Raw genomic sequence first — 18,710 nt, 5'->3', positions numbered from 1 at the left:
CCTCCTGAGATCTTTTCCAATCTTGATCTTTTATGATTCATGACAAGCATCTTTTGACTTCAGTGGGAGCAAGATTGAGTCCAGACTGTTTATTAAAAACACCCCTGTGGAGCTTATCATCTTCAGACTGAAATATATGAACCATTGCTCTGTTCTGTGTATTTCATCAGTTAAAAAAAGGGAAAACCAAACCAGCCAACCAAAACCAATAACCAAATAAGGTAAGGTGTCATAGCTAGGGAGAAAGACAAAGCAATTTTGATATGTTTACTATTAGAAATTGCAATGTGTTCAGAACCCATGGAGATGAGCACAGAATAAATAACAGAGAAATAAGAGTAGGTAGAAAAATGAACAAGTGTTGGACCAGATTTCATTCACAAAGCTTCGTAATGACAGTTCACTTAAAATTCATATTGATTTCAATGGAAATTTAGAGTTATGGAAACAGACATCACACACTGAGGTACAGATATAAAAAATGGTCCTATAAGAAAGAGGCTGAGAACATGGTTTAGTTAGAACTGGGCAGAAACTAGAATTTCCATTTCATGGGAAATTCTATTATTGTAAAATTAGTCTTTTCTTCTAAAAAGAATGAAAACAAAGATTTTTGAAATTTCCTCCAAAATGTTCAGGTCAACCAGAACATTCTGTTTTGATAAAATTGAAACATTTTGTTCCCTTTTTTAAATGAAAAAAAAATATATAAAAAAATCCATTTCAATGCAGTCAAAAAGGAAAGTTTTTACCTTACTGAAATGTTTTGTTTTTATTTTCCCCCAAACAATTTTCTTTTTTTGAAACACACACGTTTCGATGGAAAGTTTTTAACAGCTCTTGGTCCAGTAGTGAATACACTGGGTTGGAAGCCAGAATATCTGGGTTGTATTTCCTGCTCTAGCAAACATTCCTGTGAGAATGTGCAGGAGAATTTTCAAAAGTCTCCTCTGGGTGTTCTGCATAGGGCATGGGTTTCCAGCTGGGGGAAGCTATTTTGGAAAGACTATTCTCCTCCCAAACCGGCTTCCTGCTTTTGATGTACTTAACTTTTCTTTGTTTAGTTTTTAAACCTTCAGCTAGCTGCCCTTCAAAATATTTTTGGCCTGTTTAATTGTACTTTAACACTTGTCAGAGTTTATGCTCCTTTCTATGTTCCTGTCATAAATATAAAGGGAAGGGTAATAACCTTTATGTATGCAGTAACATAAATCTCTCCTGACCAGAAGGACCAATGGGGAAAGAAGATCCTTTGAAATACGGGGTGGGGGAAGGTTTTATTTGGCTCTCTTTGTTGGTTCCTTCTTGGGACAGAGAGCGAGACCAAGCAGGTAAACCAGCTTCTGAAAAAGTATCTGAAATGATATATCTAAAGTTACAAAAAAATGTAAGTAAAGGCAAGGAAATGCATTAGATTATCTTTTGTTTTAGCTTGTAAATTTTCCCTATGCTAAGAGGTAATTTTATTCCTTTTTTGTAACTGGGAAGTAGAGTCAGAGGGGAATCCTCTGTGTTTTAAATCTTTTTATTTAGCCTGTAAAGTTATCTTACATCCTGAATTTGCAGGTGTGATTCTTTTATTTGTTTTTAAATAAAATTCTTCTTTTGAGAACCTGATTGATTTTTCAGTGTCCTAAAAAACCAGGGATTTGGTCTTTGTTAACCTATTGATTGGTATATTATTCTCAAGCCTCCCCAGGAAAAGGGGGTGAAGAGGCTTGAGGGGATATTGTGGGGGGAATAGGGCTCTAAGTGGTGCCTCCCTGAATGTTTGTTTAAATCACTTGGTGGTGGCAGCAATACTGTCCCAGGATAAGGAAAGGAATTTGTGCTTTGGGGAAGTTTTTAACCTAAACTGGTGGAATATAAGGTTAGGGGGTCTTTCATGCCAATCCCCACATCTGTACCCCAGAGTTCCTCAGTAGGATTTTACTTCTAATTTTTAATGGATGCCTTTTTGCCTCTAACTGCTTCTTTTACTTTGTTTTTTAGCCTTGGTGGTATTTTCTTGGTCCTCTTAATATGATTTTTTTTAAATTTGAGGTATATATTTTACTTGAGCCTGTATTATGGTGTATTTAAAAAGTTTCTACAGCTTGCAGACATAACACTTTTGGGACTGTACCTTTAAATTTCTGTTAAACTAGTCCAATGATTAACTCATCTTTATCAGTCTTAGTTCTCTCAAGGTAGAACGCTACTGCATGTCTGATGTCCAGAGTATATAGTATTTAGACCTGTTTGCTCCCATGAGGTTAAGGGAATAATGAAGGAAGATGAGTTGGTTGGTTCAATTGGAAAGAGGAGGGTATAGTGGGTAAAAATTTAGTTTGATGTCAAATATTTGTTCCTCGTGTTTTTAATTATAGAGTGTGATCGAGTCATCCCTTTTCTTTATTTAGCAAAAAAGATTGAGCTCCTGGAGTGTATCACTATAAAATATGTTTTCTAATCCTTTAATCATTTATCTTCTTCTTCTCTGAACCCTCTCCTATTTATCAGCTTCCTTCCTCAATTGGGGACACCAGAAATGGACACAGTATTTCAATGGCAGAGCCAAAGACAGAGAAAATATAACCTTCATAGTCCTACTTAATACCATCCCCATGTCCTCTGGCCCACTGGCTACCCAACCCATTCCTATTGAAGGGGTTTTGTGAGCTTCAAGGAAAAGGGTACAGTCCTGCTGAGAAAGAAATTGCACCTGTTCAGATTACAGACAATGTGTGTCTGACTGAACCAGTTATGGGACAGGAATGGTGAGCGGGTTCTTGGATATCACCCTGGGGAACAGTAGGAGGGATTGTATAGAAAGGGGTTAATGGCTCTTCCTGGAGATCTCAGGTTTGCAGGGGGACAGCACCCTCAGCATCCTGCTGCCAGAGGCAGAGGCATCCAGGAAACTCTTCTGGCAGAAAGACACAAGACCTCTGAGCATGAGACCTGGCATGTGTCAGAGTCTTGGGCTTTGTGGTTATTCCGCATGCTCTGCACTCTGCTGTGTGAGCGGAGAACCCCCCACCCTGATGCAAGATGCAATTAAAGGCCCTGAAGTTTCCAGCAGAAGTTTCCCATCCAAGGGGATGCTCTGGCCTTTCAATATCAAGAGTTCCCCCTCAGAGCACTGTATAAAACCCCACAGAGATGTTTAAGACTTACCATGATTTTCTGGGTGCAATCTAGAGCTGGCTGCTAAATATTTCCCTGATAAAATCCCACTCTGTGTGATCACCTCAGAAATCAAAGCAAACTCATTCTTCCTGTCCTACCATTGTTTGCAAAATGAGATACAGGCTCATACCACCTATTTGTCTTTTTTTCTGAAAATTGCGTTAATGAACTTTTCTTTCCTCTCAATAGCCTCCCTGGCGCCAACTTCATCAGTGCTCCAGGAATGGAGCAACCATGGAAAAAAAGACAAGGTGTCCAGCACTCACCGGCAGGCCCTGCCAATCAGGTCCTCCCCCTCCACCCCAGCACCTCATGTCCGCCACAGATCAGCTTTTTTGCAGAGGGCAGGAGGTACTGAGGGGAGGAGTTGAGGAAGGAAGAGACGGAATGAGGGTGGGGCTCCCTTGGAAGAGGGGGTGGAACAGGGCAGGAAGAGGCAGAATGGAGCAGGACGATGTGGAGCAGGGGTGGGGCCTGGGGCAGAGAGGACCCAAGAGGAAATGAAAAAGTTGGCGCCTCTGCCTACACTGCCCTCCCATTATTTCATAACTGAATCAAACCTTAACAATGTCTCATTCATTTTGAAGTGAATAATCAGAATGTTCCTCCTTAATATGGAGGAAATAGAAACTTTTGACTCTACTGAGATACTTTTGCTTCTTTCTTGTTCTTTTTTCATCCATACATTTTTTCCATCTGAAATAGAAACATTCCCATGGAAAGTTTCTGCCAACGCCTTGCTCTCATACTGAGTACACGGAATGGGAGGACAGAACAGCTACGTTCTATTTCCTGCTCTAGCAAACATTCCTGTGTGACTATCAGCACTTCCTTTGCAGAGGGATTGTCAAAGAGCCTACACTGGGTGCTCTGCACAGGATGTGGGTTCCCAGTTTGGGGGAAGCTCTTTGGGGAGGACATTTCTCCCTCCAACCCTGAGGCACAGGGTGGAGTGTCCACATGGCCTCAGTTACTACAAGGTCAGGCACAGCACTAGCAACTCGGTCCTGCCACACTCCCCAGCCAGAGCCTTTTCATTGAATGGAAATGTTCGATTCCTGTAGCATGTGGATTTTTTTCTCATACCCCACTGCCCTTAAACCCCGCACTGACTATCTTTGCAAAGTGACGTCTCAGCTCGATGACATACCACAATTCCACAGTAATCTACACAGACTCTCCACTTCCTAGATCCACAGGGAATGTGTCCCTTCTGCAGTACAATGTACGTCCATTGTCTTATGAATTGAAGAAGGTGAATGAGATCCTTTCTTTATTAATTAGCATAAATATTGTTCATGGGGAGTGAATTAGCTATTCAATCCGTGGGCTAGCCCCATTCCTATCCCACCAAGTAGTAGATAGAGGAGATTATATTCTTGCTTTATTCAATTTAAGAAGAAGCTTCATGGTCACAAGTAATTAACAAAAGGTGAATACGTTCCTCTGCTAATATGGGTTCTGCTATGAAAGGAGCAGTAACACCATTTACATAGTGTGCTGCATTCCATTTGCTTATTTCAATGCAGAGTCCTTTCAATGTCTACATTGCCTTTAATAGTGTGTCTCTGCAAGAGTGTTACCGTTCTTGGAGTATACAAACAAGTAGTGGGTGAGTCTATTTAAATTTCAACAATGTATGAGCAGCACTGCTCAGAACCAGAAAGTGCTCATATACGTTTATTGACAAAATTAGACAAGTCATCCACTCTATCAAAAAGAGGAGTAGAGCACATGGAAGGAAAAGGCCACAGACTTACTTATTGTTTTTTCCATTTCTCCTAAAAAAGAGAAAAAATATATTTAAAGATAACAATAGCACCTTTTGTAATATATGACCAAGAACAAAGGTAACTACTAGTTAAAATATCAAAAGCTGTATTTATTGGAGAATAGCTCTGAGGGAGCAAGTGACACAGTGAACATCATACTGTCTAAGGCCGGAAGGAAACACTCTCAAAATCTATTACATGCACCAGAGAACTTCCCCGAAACAATTCATTTTTGCAATAGAGCAGTTCCTTTAGAAAAAAATGTCAAGTGATGAAGGATGCACCACAACCTCTCATCAATTGTAACAATGGCTTATCACCCTCACTCTTAAAAATGTATACCTTATTGCTAGTCTGACTTTCCTAGTTTCAGTTTCCAGCCACTGGATTTTGTTAGACCATTCTCTTCTAGGCTAAAGAGCCCATTATCACATATATGTTCTCTGTCTACATATGGCTAGAGTGTATCCAAGCCACCCCTTTTCTTTGGCGAACTAAATAGATTGAGCTCTTTGAGTGTATCACTATAACACATGTTATCTAATCCTTTAATCATTCTGGTGCTCTTCTATGAAGCCTCTCCAGTTTGGCAACTTCCTTCTTCAGTTGGGGACAGCAGAACTGCACTCAGTATTCCAGCAACCGAGCCATATATTGAGCTAATATAATGCCTATAGTCCTAATTAACATCATCCCCATGCCATCTTGTTTGGGGCCTAGTGAACACTTTCCTCCTGAAGGGCTTCTGTGAGCTCCAGTGAATGGGGTACAGTTTTTCTCAGACAGAAATTGCACTCACCAGCAGACACCATCAATCAGCTCCTCCCCCTCCACCCTAGCGTCTCCTTCCCACCGCTGATCAGCTCTTCTGCAGAGGGCAGGAGGCGCTAAGGGGGAGGAGCCGAGGAAGGAAGAGGTGGAATGAGGGCGGGGCACTCTTGAGAGAGGGGGTGGAGCAGCGTCAGAAGAGGAAGAGTGGGAGTAGGAACAGGTGGGGCAGGGGTGGGGCCTTCAGGGAAGGGGTATAGTTGGGACAGGGCGTTGGGCAGAGAGGTGGTCAAGTACCCGCGAGGAAATCAAAAAGTTGGCACCTGTGCCTATACTGCCCACACATTATTTCATAACTGAATCAAACCTTAACAATGTCTTCTTCATTTTGAAGTGAAAAATCAGAATATTCCTTTTCAATATGTAGGAAATGGAAACTTTTTACTCTAATGAGATGCTCTTCCAACTTCCTTGTTCTTTTTTTAATTACAAACAGTAGTTTTTGGCCTGAAATAAACATATTCCCATGGAAAGGTTTTGTCAACACCTTGCTCTCATAGAGAATACATGGGACCCGAAGACAGAATATCCAGGTTCTATTTCCTACTCTAGCAAACATTCCTTTGTGACTAATTAACATCCTAATTAACATCATCCCTCTGGTTTCGGGCCCTCTGGTTTGGGGCCTAGCGAACACTTTCCTACTGAAGGGCTTATGTGAACTCCAGTGAAAGGGGTACCCTTTTTCTTAGACAGAAATTGCACTCACAAGCAGGCCCCACCAATCAGCTCCTCCCCCTCCACCGCAGTGCCTCCTGCTCACCACTGATCATTTCTTTCTGGAGAGGGCAGAAGGCGCTGGAGGTGGGACAGGGGACGAGGTTGGGGCACGCTTGGGAGGGGAGGAACAGGGCAGGAAGAGGTAGAGTGGGAGCGGGCAAGGATGGGGCCTTAGGTGAAGGAGGTTAGGAGAGGCAGGGCCTGGGGCAGAGAGGTTGTCAAGGACCCCTGTGGAAATCAAAAAGTTGGTGCCTGTGCCTACACTACCCTCCTGTGTTTGGGTAACTGAATCGAAACTTAACAATGTCTCCTTCATTTTGAAGTGAAAAATCAGAATATTCCTTTTTAACTCGGAGGAAATAGAAACTTTTGCCTCTACTGAGAAGCTTTTGCTTCTTTCTTGTGCTTTTTTTCACCCAAAATGTTTGTTTCCACCTGAAATAGAAATATTCCCATGGAAAGTCTCTGCCAACATCTTCCCCTCATAGTGAATACACCGCTCCAGAAGAAAGAGTATCTAGGTTCTATTTCCTGCTCTAGCACACATTCCTGTGTCAATATTAGCCCTTCCTTTGCAGGGAAATTGTCCAAGAGTCTACACTGGGTGCTCTCCACGGGATGTGGTTTCCCAGTTTCGGGGAGGCTCTTTAGGAAGGACAATTCTCCCTCCTTCCGTGAGGCACAGGGTGGAGTGTCTGCATGGCCTCAGTAACTACAAGGTCAGGCACAGAACTAGCAACTCGGTCCTGCCACACTCCCCAGCCAGAGCTTCTTCATTTAATGGATATGTTCAGTTCCTGTAGCGCGTGGATGTTTTTCCTATCGTACCCGACTGCCCTTGAACCTCTGCCTCTTTGACTTTCTTTGCCAAGTGATGTCACAGCTTGATGACATTCCACAATTCCAGAGTAATCTACACAGAACTTCCCATATCCATGGGGCATGCAATGATAGCGTCCCTTCCGCAGTTGAAATTGTTCTAACCATTAAGGCCACACTTAGTTTGGTCAGTCAACTGTAACTATTGAGTAAAGTAGGCAAACTCACCCTTTTCCTCCTGGAGTTGTTCTGCAAAAAAAAAAAAAAAAAAAAAAACATTGGGGAGGAGAAGAAAACAGTTCAGTGTATGTCCATTGACTTATGAATTGAAAAGGGTGAATGAGATCGTTTCTTTCTTGATTAGCATAAATATTGGCCATGGATAGTCAATTAGCTCTTCAATCCGTGGGCTAGCCCCATTCCTATCCACTATGTAGTAGATAGAGGAGAATATATTTTTGCTTTAATCAATTTTAGAAGAAGCTTCATGGCCACAAGTAACTACCAAAAGGTGAATATGAAACACTACGCTCCTCTGCTAATATGGGTTCTGCCATGAAAGGAGCAGTAACACCATTTACATCATGAGCTGAATTCAATTCACTTATTTAAATGCAGAGTCCTTTCAATGTGTACATTGCCTTTCATGGTGTGTCTCTGCAAGGGCGTTATGGTTCTTGGAAGCTACAAACAGGTAGTGGGTGAGTCTATTTAAATTTCAACAATGTATGAGCAGCACTGCTCAGAACCAGCAAGTCCTCATATACAGTATTGACAAAATCAGCCAAGTCATCCGCTCTATCAAAAAGAGGAGACGAGCACATGGAAGAAAAAGGCTACAGACTTACTTATTGTTTTTTCCTTTTCTCCTAAAAATTAGAAAAATATTTAACGATAACAATAGCACCTTTTGTAATATATGGCCAAGAACAAAGGTAACTATTAGTTAAAATATCAAAAGCTTTATTTATTGGAGAATAGCTGTGAGGGAGCTAGTGACACAATGAACATCATACTGTCTAAGGCCGGAAGGAAACACTCTCAAAATCTATTAAACGTGCCCGAGAACTTCCCCCAAGCAATTCATATTTGCAGTAGAGCAGTACCCCGCCCCCTCAAAATGTCCAGTGATAGAGGATGCACCACAACCCCTCGTCAATGGTAACAATGGCTAATCACCCTCACTCTTAAAAATTTAACCCTTATTTCTAGTCTGACTTTCCTAGTTTCAGCTTCCAGCCATATTCGGTGTTAGATTAAAGAGCCCATTATCACATATATGTTCTCTGTCTACATATGGCTAGAGTGTAACCAAGCCACCCCTTTTCTTTGGTGAGCTAAATAGATTGAGCTCTTTCAGTCTATCACTATAACACATGTTATCTAATCCTTTAATCATTCTGCTGCTTTTCTATGAACCCTCTCCAGTTTGTCAACTTCCTTCTTCAGCTGGGGACACCAGAACTGCACTCAGTATTCCAGGAACTGAGCCATATATTGACCTAATATAACCCCTACAGTCCTAATTAACATCATCCCCATGCCCTCTGGTTTGGGGCCTAGTGAACACTTTCCTACTGAAGGGCTTGTTTGAGCGCCAGTGAAAGGGGTACCCTTTTTTCTGAGACAGATATTGTACTCACAGGCAGACCTAACCAATCAGCTCCTCCTCCACCGCAGTGCCTCCTGCTCACCACTGATCAGTTCTTTCTGGAGAGAGCAGAAGGCACTGGGGGTGGGGTAGGGGAGGAGCTGAAGAAGGAAGCGGTAGAATGAGGGTGGGGCACTCTTGGGAGTGGGGGAACAGGCAGGGCCGGCTCAAGGTTTTTTGCTGCCTGAAGCAAAAATATTTTTGGCTGCCCCCCACCATGTCCTGGGCTCTCCCCCACCCCAGCTGCCTACCCTGGGTGGGGATAGGACAATTCTTCTTCCATCCCTGAGGGACAGGGTGGAGTGTCTGCATGGCCTCAGTGTGGAAATAGAGCAAGAACAGACAGAGATTTCAATGCATGACAGTCTCTGTTAGCAAGAGTCAGGCTAGCTGTAACCCTAATAATGTGAGATTTGTAGAAGCAAGGATTGTGTGAAGTGAGTGGGAAAGAACTGTGGGAGAAGTCGTTGTGACCTTGTTTCGATAATAAGGAATGTAAATTGGCATCTGAATAGAACTGAGAAAAATAAGATAACAAAATAGCCTATGTATAAACAAAATGCAGCTGTTGCTCATTATTGTAGGTAACAAAATTATAAATGACTGCTGTAATTGTTTACTTGGAGCGAGACCTGCCTAGGAATGGGGCAACCCTGTGTCCTAGGGCACTCACTCCCTCTATACAATCGTAAAGAGAAAATAAAGTATGTGATTCTGCTGAACCCAACCAAAAAGTGAGAACAAGTTTTTCTCCAACATTAGTTACAAAAAGGTCAGGCACAGCACTAGCAACTCGGGTCTCCTGCACTCCCCAGCCAGAGCTTCTTCATTGAATGGATATGTTCGGTTCCTGTAGCGTGTGGATTTTCTTTCTGTCATACCCGACTGCCCTTGAATCCCTGCACCTATGACTTTCTTTGCAAAGAGCTGGTGAGGTCTAGGCTTGATTACATACCACGATTCAATAGTAATCTACACAGACCTCCCCCCCACTTCCCAGATCCACGGAGCATGCAATGATAGTTTCCCTACTGTCGCTGAAGTTGTTGCAACCAATACAGGGCACACGAAGTTTGGTTAGTCAACTGTAACTACTGAGTAAAATAGGAAAACTCACGCTTTTCCTCCTGGAGTTCTTCTGCAAAAGAACAATGGGGAGGAGAAGAAAACAGTTCAGTGTATGTCCATTGACTTATGAATAGAAAAGGTTGAATGATATAGTTTCTTTGTTGATTAGCATAAATATTGGCCATGGATAGTCAATTAGCTCCTCAATCTGTGGGCTAGCCCCATTCCTATCTCACTACATAGTAGATAGAGGAGAGTATATTCTTGCTTTAATTAATTTAAAAAGAAGTTTCTTTGCCACAAGTAACTAGCAAAAGGTGAATATGAAACACTACGCTCCTCTGCTAATATGGGTTCTGCCATGAAAGGAGCAGTAACACCATTTACATCATGAGCTGAATTCCATTTGCTTATTTAAATGCAGAGTCCTTTCAATGTGTACATTGCCTTTCATGGTGTGTCTCTGCAAGAGCGTTATGGTTCTTGGAAGCTACAAACAGGTAGTGGGTGAGTCTATTTAAATTTCAACAATGTATGAGCAGCACTGCTCAGGACCAGGAAGTGTTCATGTACGTTATTGACAAAATTAGCCAAGTAATCTCCTCTATCAAAACAAGGAGTAGAGCACATGGAAGAAAAAGGCCACAGACTTACTTATTGTCTTTTCCATTTCTCCAAAAAAGAACAAAAATATATTTAAAGATAACAATAGCTCCTTTTGTAATATTTGGATAAGAACAAAGGTAACTAATAGATAAAATATCAAAAGCTCTCTTTATGGAGAATAGCTGTGAGGTGAACAAGTGACACAATGAACATCACTCTGTCTAAGGCCGTAAGGAAGCACTTTCATCATCTATTGAATGCGTCAGAGAACTTCCCCCAAACAATTCATGTTTGCAGTAGAGCAGTACCTTTAGAAAAAATTGTCCAGTGAATGAGGATCCACCACAACCCCCTGTAAATTGTTAGAAAGGCTATTCACCTTCACTCTGAAAAATTTATACTTTGTTTCTAATCTGACTTTCCTAGTTTCACTTTCCAGCCATTGGATTTTGCTAGACTAAAGAGTCCATTATCACATAAATGTTCTCTGTCTACATATGGCTAGAGTGTAACCAAGCCACCCCTTTTCTTTGGTGAGCTAAATAGATTGAGCTCTTTGAGTCTATCACTATAACACATGCTATCTAATCCTTTGATCATTCTGGTGCTCTTCTCTGAACCCTCTCCAGTTTCGCAACTTCTTTCTTCAGTTGGGGACACCGGAACTCCACTCAGTATTCCAGCAACAGAGCCAAATACTAAGCTAATATAACCCCTATTGTCCTAATTAACTTTATCCCCATGCCCTCTGGTTTGGGGCTTAGCGAACACTTTCCTACTGAAGAGCTTGTGTGAGCTCCAGTGAAAGGGGTACCCTTTTTCTGAGACAGAAATTGCACTCACAGGAAGGCCACACCAATCAGCTCCTCCCTCTTCACCTCAGCGCCTCCTACTCACCGCTGATCACCTCTTCTGGAGAGGGCAGAAGGCGCTGAGGGGGGAGGAGCTCAGTAAGGAAGTGGTGGAATGAGGGTGGGGCACTCTAGGGGGAAGAACAGGGCAGGAAGAGGCAGGAGTTAGAGTGGGTAAAGACGGGGCCTTGAGGAAAGGGGTATAGTAGTGGCAGAGCCTGGGGTAGAGAGGTTGTCAAGTACCCATGAGAAAATAAAAAAGTTGGCACCTGTGCCTACACTGACCCCACAATATTTCGTAACTGAATCGAATCTTAACAATGTCTCAGTTCCTGCTCTATTAAAACAGGAACGTGGGGTGAGGTCTAATAACTCAATGATTTCTCTTTTCAATCTACAAGACTCCTACACAGCAGTAGAGCACACAGAAGAAAAAGGACAAAGACTTACTCATTCTCTTTTCCAAATCTCCTGAAAAAGAAAAAATAAATAAAGATAACAATAGCACCTTTTGCAATAATATGGCCAAGAAGAAAGATAACATAGTTAAAATTTCAAAAGCTGTATTTATTGGAGAACAGCTGCGAGGGAGCAAGTGACACAATGAAAATGATGGTGTCTAAGGCCGGAAGGAAGCACCGTCATCATCTACAACATGCTCCAGAGAACTTCCGCCAAACAATTCATGTTTGCAGTAGAGCAGTACCTTTATAAAAAAATGTCCAATGATGGAGGATGCACCATAATCTCTCGTCAATTGTAACAATGATTAATCACCCTCACTTTTAAAAATTTAAATGTTATTTCTAGTCTGAATTTCCTAGTTTCACTTTCCAGCCATTGGATTTTGCTAGACTAAAGAGCCCATTATCATATATATGATCTCTATCTACATATGTTTAGGGTGTAATCAATTCACCTCTTTTCTTTGGTGAGCTAAATAGATTGAGCTCTTTGAGTTTATCTCTATAACATATGCTCTCTAATCCTTTAATCATTCTGATGCTCTTCTATGAACCCTCTCCAGTTTGACAACTTCTTTCTTCAGTTGGGGACACGGGAACTGCACTCAGTATTCCAGCAACAGAGCCTAATACTGAGTTATTGTAACCCCTAGAGTACTAATTAACATCATCCCCATGCTCTCTGGTTTGGGGCCTAATAAACACATTCCTACTGAAAGGCATGTGTGAGCTCCAGTGAAAGGGGTACCCTTTTTCTGAGACAGAAATTGCACTCACAGGCAGGCCCCACCAATCAGCTTCTCCCCCTCCACCACAGCGCCTCCTGCTCACCACTGATCAGCTCTTGTGGAAAGGACAGGTGGCGCTGGTGGGGGAGGAGACGTGGAAGGAAGATGTGGAATGATGGTGGGGCACTCTTGGCAGGGAGAACAGGGCAGGAAGAGGCAGAGTTAGAGTGGGCAAGGTTGGGGCGCCAGCTCTAGGCACCAGCATGGCAAGCATGTGCTTTGGACTGCACTTTCCAAGGGGCTGCACTCCCACCTCCGCCCCCCCCTTTTTTTTCCCTTGGGGAGCAAAAAGCCGGAAACCGGCCCTGAACCAACATGTTCCCTGTCAGCTGAGGCTTTCAGGCTGAGCTGGAACTGACACTGCAGTTTTGGCTTCAGTTGCTACATGGTGCTCATGACAGCCTGAGTTTCACAGGCTGCACTGCAGTTCAGGCTGCCCTGCCACTGGGGAGCCAGTGCATCATCCCCTGGAGCTGAGCCTGGGCTGCGAAGGCGAGAGGGGCTCAGATCCGGGGGATGATGCTCTGGCTCTCCAGCGGCAGGGCAGCCTGAACTCCAGTCCAGCCTGCGTGTGAGGAGCCAGGGAGGGAGGGAAGTGGGGCCAGAGATGCAGGCAGGGAGGAGGGGTCCTGCTGCCGCTGTTGCTTTGCTCTGAGTCTCCCCAGGGCCACGCAGTGTTTCCCTGCTCGAGTGGGTTGTGCAGAGCACCGCTGGGCTGGGCAGGGAGCGCGGATCTGGGCTGACACACTGACAGGGAGAGTGGCTGGGCAGTCCAAGCTGCCAGGGAGCTGCCACCTCCTGCCCCCGGACCCAGCCCGCCACCCACATCCCCCACCACAGCCCTGCGCTGCCTGCCCTGGGCAGGGAGAGGCAGAGCCCGGCTCTGAGCGGGGCAGCGGGGGATACTGCCCTGCCGGGGACTCCGCAGCTCGGGCACCTGGTGGGGTCAGTGTCTGTCCTCTCGGCTCTGCCTGTAGGGGCTGGGAAGCAGCTGTTAGCACCTGCCCCTCTCAGCCCCTGCACCCCCCATCCCGCTCACAGCCTCTTTGCTTTTAACTCCCCCCATCGCTCCGACACGCCACCCCTCCCCCTTGTACTCTCCCTTCTCCCGCACCTCTCCCCTTGAACCCTTTCCCAGCCCTCTCCTCCTGCACTTCCCCCTTCCCCTGCACTTCTTATCCCGCAACCCTCTTGATACCTCCTCTCCTCCTCCACCCTCCTCTGCGAGTACATCACACCCTGCTTCTCTGCCAGTGTAGAGCCCCAAGCACCCCCACACCCACTCCTCTGCCTGAACTCTCTTTAATAGATCCCCATCCGTTTATGGGTACAAGGTTTGAGGGTTAGTCCCTATGCCTCCCATGTGCAGTTGGAGCACTAAAGATGTGGTTGGGGAGGGCGAGATTTATACTAAAGTGAAATAAAAATAGGAGAAACGGTTTGATCCCCACTGCAAGTGTAAATGGGAATTGCTGTAATGAACGAGGAGGTCATGTTTGGAGGTGAGGAGCCCAGGGCTAGGGTAGCAGAGTGTGCGGGTGGGGGAGGGCACTGGTTGGGGGGAGGAGGCCATAGCTCAGGTGGGGGGCAGCCAGAATATTTTTGCTTGGGTCAGCAAAAAAGCTAGATCCAGCCTTGCTTGAAGGAAGGGGTATAGTAGTGGCAGGGCCTGGAGCAGAGAGGTGGATGAATACCCACGAGGAAATCAAAAAGTTGGCACCTGTGTCTACATTGACCCCACATTATTTTGTAACTGAATCAAATCTTAACTATGTCTCAGTTCCTGCTCTATCAAAACAGGAAAGTGGGGTGAGGTCTAATAACTCAATGATTTTTCTTTTCATTCTACAAGACTCCTACACAGAAGTAGAGAACACGGAAGAAAAAGGACCACAGACTTACTCATTCTCTTTTCCAAGTCTCCTAAAAAGAAAAACAATATATTTAAAGATAATAATAGCACCTTTTGTAATATGATGGACAAGTAGAAAGATAACTAATAGTTGAAATATCAAAAGCTGTATTTATTGGAGAATAGTTGTGAGGGAGTAAGTGACACAATTAACATCATGGTGTCTAAGGCTGGAAGGAAGCATTCCCATCATCTATAACATGGTCCAGAGAACTTCCCCCAAACAATTAATGTTTGCAGTAGAGCAGTACCTTTAGAAAAAAATTCCAGTGATGGAAGATGCAGCACAAACCCTCGTAAATTGTAACATTGGCTAATCACCCTCACTCTTAAAAATTTATACCTTATTTCTAGTCTGACTTTCCTAGCATCAGTTTCCAGCCATTGGATTTTGCTAGACCATTATCTGCCAGACTAAAGAGCCAATTATCACATATATGTTCTCTATCTACATACGTCTAGAGTGTAACCAAGTCACCCCTTTTCTTTGGTGAACTAAATAGATTGAGCTTGTCATGAATAGTTAGTAAAGGGTTAAAACATAGTACCTGGTAGGCACCTGACCTGAGGACCAATCAGGGAAGAGAATTTGAAACTCCTAGGAGGGAACTTTTTCCCTCTGTTTCTGTGTGTGTTGTTCTTAGCCGTTTGGAGTTACAAGAGTCCAGATGTTTTAATCAAGTCTGCTACAAATTTCCATCTTTCTGAACTAATTTCTTCTAGTCAAAATAGTGAGTATTAGAAAGGTACTTTGTGTCCTCATCTAATAATCCTATGTTTGCAATTCTGTGTGTTTGCTATTGATTATTCTTAATTCTGCCTGTATTGCTTGTACTGAGAAGGAGAGAGGATTCTCTCCAGAACATAGCAAGGTTATACCCTATGAGTGTCCAGCTTGGACTTATAGAGATTCTGTATTTTCTTGTTTTTCTTTAATAAATTCTTTTATAAAGATTTGATTAAATCCTCTACTGTGGATACAGGGGAGGGGCTAAGAAACTCTCTCTCGGTGGTGAGACAGACTTATCTCCGGGCAGAGAGGGGAGGGGGAAGGTTTCTCTCTCTGTGAGTTGATCTGTGTTTCCCCAGGGAATGTCTTTGGAAAGAGGCAGGGGGAAAATAGGGGTGTCCCGGCCCACGTAATTGACCGGGTGGTGGCGGCAAAAAGGGGACCTACCCTAGGATTTTAGGGTGGGGGGATACATGCTGGTCCTCAACTTGAAACCCCCCAGTTTCAAGTGAGGGTAAAACCATGACAGAGCTCTTTGAGTCTATCACTATAACACATGATATCTAATCCTTTAATCATTTAATCTAATCCTGTGCTCTTCTATGAACCCTCTCCAGCTTGACAACTTCTTTCTTCTGTTGGGGATTACAGAACTGCACTCAGTATTCCAGCAAAAGAGCCAAATGCAGAGCTAATATAACCACTATAGTCCTAAATAAGAACATCCCCATACCCTCTGGTTTGGGGCCTAGCGAACACTTACCTTCTGAAGGGCTTGTGTGAGCTCCAGTGAATGGAGTATATTTTTTGAGACAGAAATTGCACTCACCATCAGATACTATCAGTGATGAGCTGCTAAAATCTTAACAACCGGTTCCCTATTAAAAATTCTGATTTAAGGGATGTGCCAGAGCATGTATTTTTTGTACCAATAGGGTTACCATACATCTGTATTTTCCCAGGAGGAATTTTTAAAATTTAAAAATTTTAAAAATTCTGCCCAGACAGCGATTTAAGAACCGAAAAGCCTGACATGTCCAGGAAAATACAGATGTATGTTAACCCTACCTAAAGTTCTTTTTTAAAAAGATGGGCCTGAACTAGAAATGAGCTCCGTTTCACATGTGTGGGTCCCTGCCACTCCCTTGGGGTGTGCTAAGGTGACCAGATGTCCCAATTTTATAGGGACAGTCTCAATTTTTGGGTATTTTTCTTATATAGGCACCTATTACCCCTCACTCCGTCCCGATTTTTCACTCTTGCTGTCTGGTCACCCTAGGGTGTGCACATGTGTGGGTCCCAGCTGCTCCCTGTCCCCCTCATTGAAGCAGGTGTGTAGGGTTACTGCCCTAAGAACTGCAGGGCACCAGTGGACATGGGGCTGGCTGGAGGCAGGGAGTGTGACACGGGCTGGCTGTGGGCAGGTGATGCAGACAGGGGCTGGCTGCAGACAGGGGCTAGCTGTGGCAGGGGCTGTGGGTAGCTGCCAGCAGGGGGTGGCTGCCGGTGGCTGCAGGCAGGGGGTGGCTGCGGGCAGGGGGTGGCTGCGGGTAGCTGCGGGCAGGGGGTGGCTGTGGGTAGCTGCGGGCAGGGGGTGGCTGTTGCAGGGACTGGCTGCGGGCAGGGGGTGGCTGCAGGTGGCTGTGGGCAGGGGCTGGCTGTGGCAGGCTGTGGCAGGGGGTGGCTACGGGTAGCTGCCCGCACGGGGTGGCTGCAGGTGGCTGTGGGCAAGGGCTGGCTGTGGCAGGCTGTGGCAGGGGGTGGCTACGGGTAGCTGCCCGCAGGGGGTGGCTGCAGGTGGCTGTGGGCAGGGGCTGGCTGTGGCAGGCTGTGGCAGGGGGTGGCTACGGGTAGCTGCCCGCAGGGGGTGGCTGCAGGTGGCTGCGGGCAGAGGGTGGCTGTGGGCAGGGGCTGGCTGCGGACAGGGGCTGGCTGCGGACAGGGGCTGTGGGTAGCTGCCAGCCGGGGGTGGCTGCAGGCAGGGGGTGGCTGTGGGTAGCTGCGGGCAGAGGGTGGCTGTTGCAGGGGCTGGCTGCGGGCAGGGGCTGGCTGCAGGTGGCTGTGGGCAGGGGCTGGCTGTGGCAGAGGGTGGCTGAGAGTAGCTGCCGGCAGGGGGTGGCTGCAGGTGACTGACGGCAGGGGGTGGCTGTGGGCAGCTGCGGGCAGGGGCTGGCTGCAGGTGGCTGCAGGCGGAGGGTGACTGTTGCAGGGGTTGGCTGCGGGCAGGGGCTGGCTGCGGGCAGGGGCTGGCTGCGGGCAGGGGCTGGCTGTGGGTAGCTGCGGGCAGTGGGTGGCTGTGGCAGGGGGTGACTGCGGGTGGCTGTGGGCAGGGGCTGGCTGCGGACAGGGACTGGCTGCGGCAGGGGGTGTGGGTAGCTGCCAGCAGCGTGTGGCTGCCGGTGGCTGCGGGCAGGGGGTGGCTGCGGGTAGCTGCCGGCAGGGGGTGGCTGCAGGTGACTGCCGGCAGGGGGTGGCTGTGGCTGCAGGTGGCTGCGGGCAGAGGGTGGCTGTTGCAGGGGCTGGCTGTGGGTGGCTGCGGGCAGGAGTGGCTGTGGCTACAGGTGGCTGCGAGCAGGGGGTAGCTGCGGGCAGGGGGTGAAGACGGGATGTGGATGGGGGCAGGGGCTGGCTGTGGCAGAGGGTGGCTGTGAGTAGCTGCCGGCAGGGGGTGGCTGCAGGTGGCTGTGGGCAGGGGGTGGCTGCGGGTAGCTGCGGGCAGGGGCTGGCTGCAGGTGGCTGCAGGCGGAGGGTGGCTGTTGCAGGGGCTGGCTGCGGGCAGGGGCTGGCTGCGGGCAGGGGGTGGCTGCAGGTGGCTGTGGGCAGGGGGTGGCTGTTGCAGAGGCTGGCTGCGGGCAGGGGCTGGCTGTGGGAGGGGCTGGCTGCGGACAGGGACTGGCTGCCGGCAGGGGGTGGCTGCAGGTGGCTGCGGGCAGGGGGTGAAGACGGGCTGTGGCTGGGGGCAGGGGGGAGCGTTAGTCACACGGGGGGAGGGGCTGGGAGCAGCCCGAGCAGCAGGACTCAGCCGGGGACTCACCCGGCAGCAGCAGGAGCCCCACGGCCAGAAGTACAAGGAGCAGCAGCAACAGGGCCAGGACGCAGCCCACATGGCTCCTGCAACGCAACGCAACGCATCTCCCCCTGGTGGCCGGGAGGAGGAATTACAGGCTTCCCAGCCCAAGTCCATCAAAGCTTCCCTCGCAGGAAAGCCAGTTAACAAGCGGTTCTAAAACCGCTTCTAAATTTAACAACCGGTTTGTGTGAACCGGTGTGAACAGGCTCCAGCTCACCCCTGGATACCATCAGTCAGCTTCTCCCCCTCCACCCTAGCAT

The 18,710-nt window shown here is 46.5% G+C and overlaps 1 long non-coding RNA gene across 1 annotated transcript; it reads right to left on the bottom strand.

Annotated features, from left to right (window-relative positions):
• Window positions 1-9,921: 9,921 nt before the first annotated feature.
• On the bottom strand, window positions 9,922-18,435 carry LOC120388882. The gene is made up of 4 exons (XR_005590662.1): window positions 18,415-18,435; window positions 14,641-14,661; window positions 11,937-11,957; window positions 9,922-10,099 (listed from the first exon to the last, which is right to left on the bottom strand). It is a non-coding gene; the product is annotated as an uncharacterized LOC120388882 (long non-coding RNA).
• Between the last annotated feature and the right edge of the window lie 275 nt (window positions 18,436-18,710).

The sequence above is a fragment of the Mauremys reevesii genome, linkage group 22 (assembly GCF_016161935.1).
Source record: "Mauremys reevesii isolate NIE-2019 linkage group 22, ASM1616193v1, whole genome shotgun sequence".
Classification (NCBI taxonomy): domain Eukaryota; kingdom Metazoa; phylum Chordata; order Testudines; family Geoemydidae; genus Mauremys; species Mauremys reevesii.
The sequence above is the reverse complement of the archived record's forward strand: the minus strand, read 5'-3'. Positions and strand labels throughout refer to the sequence as shown.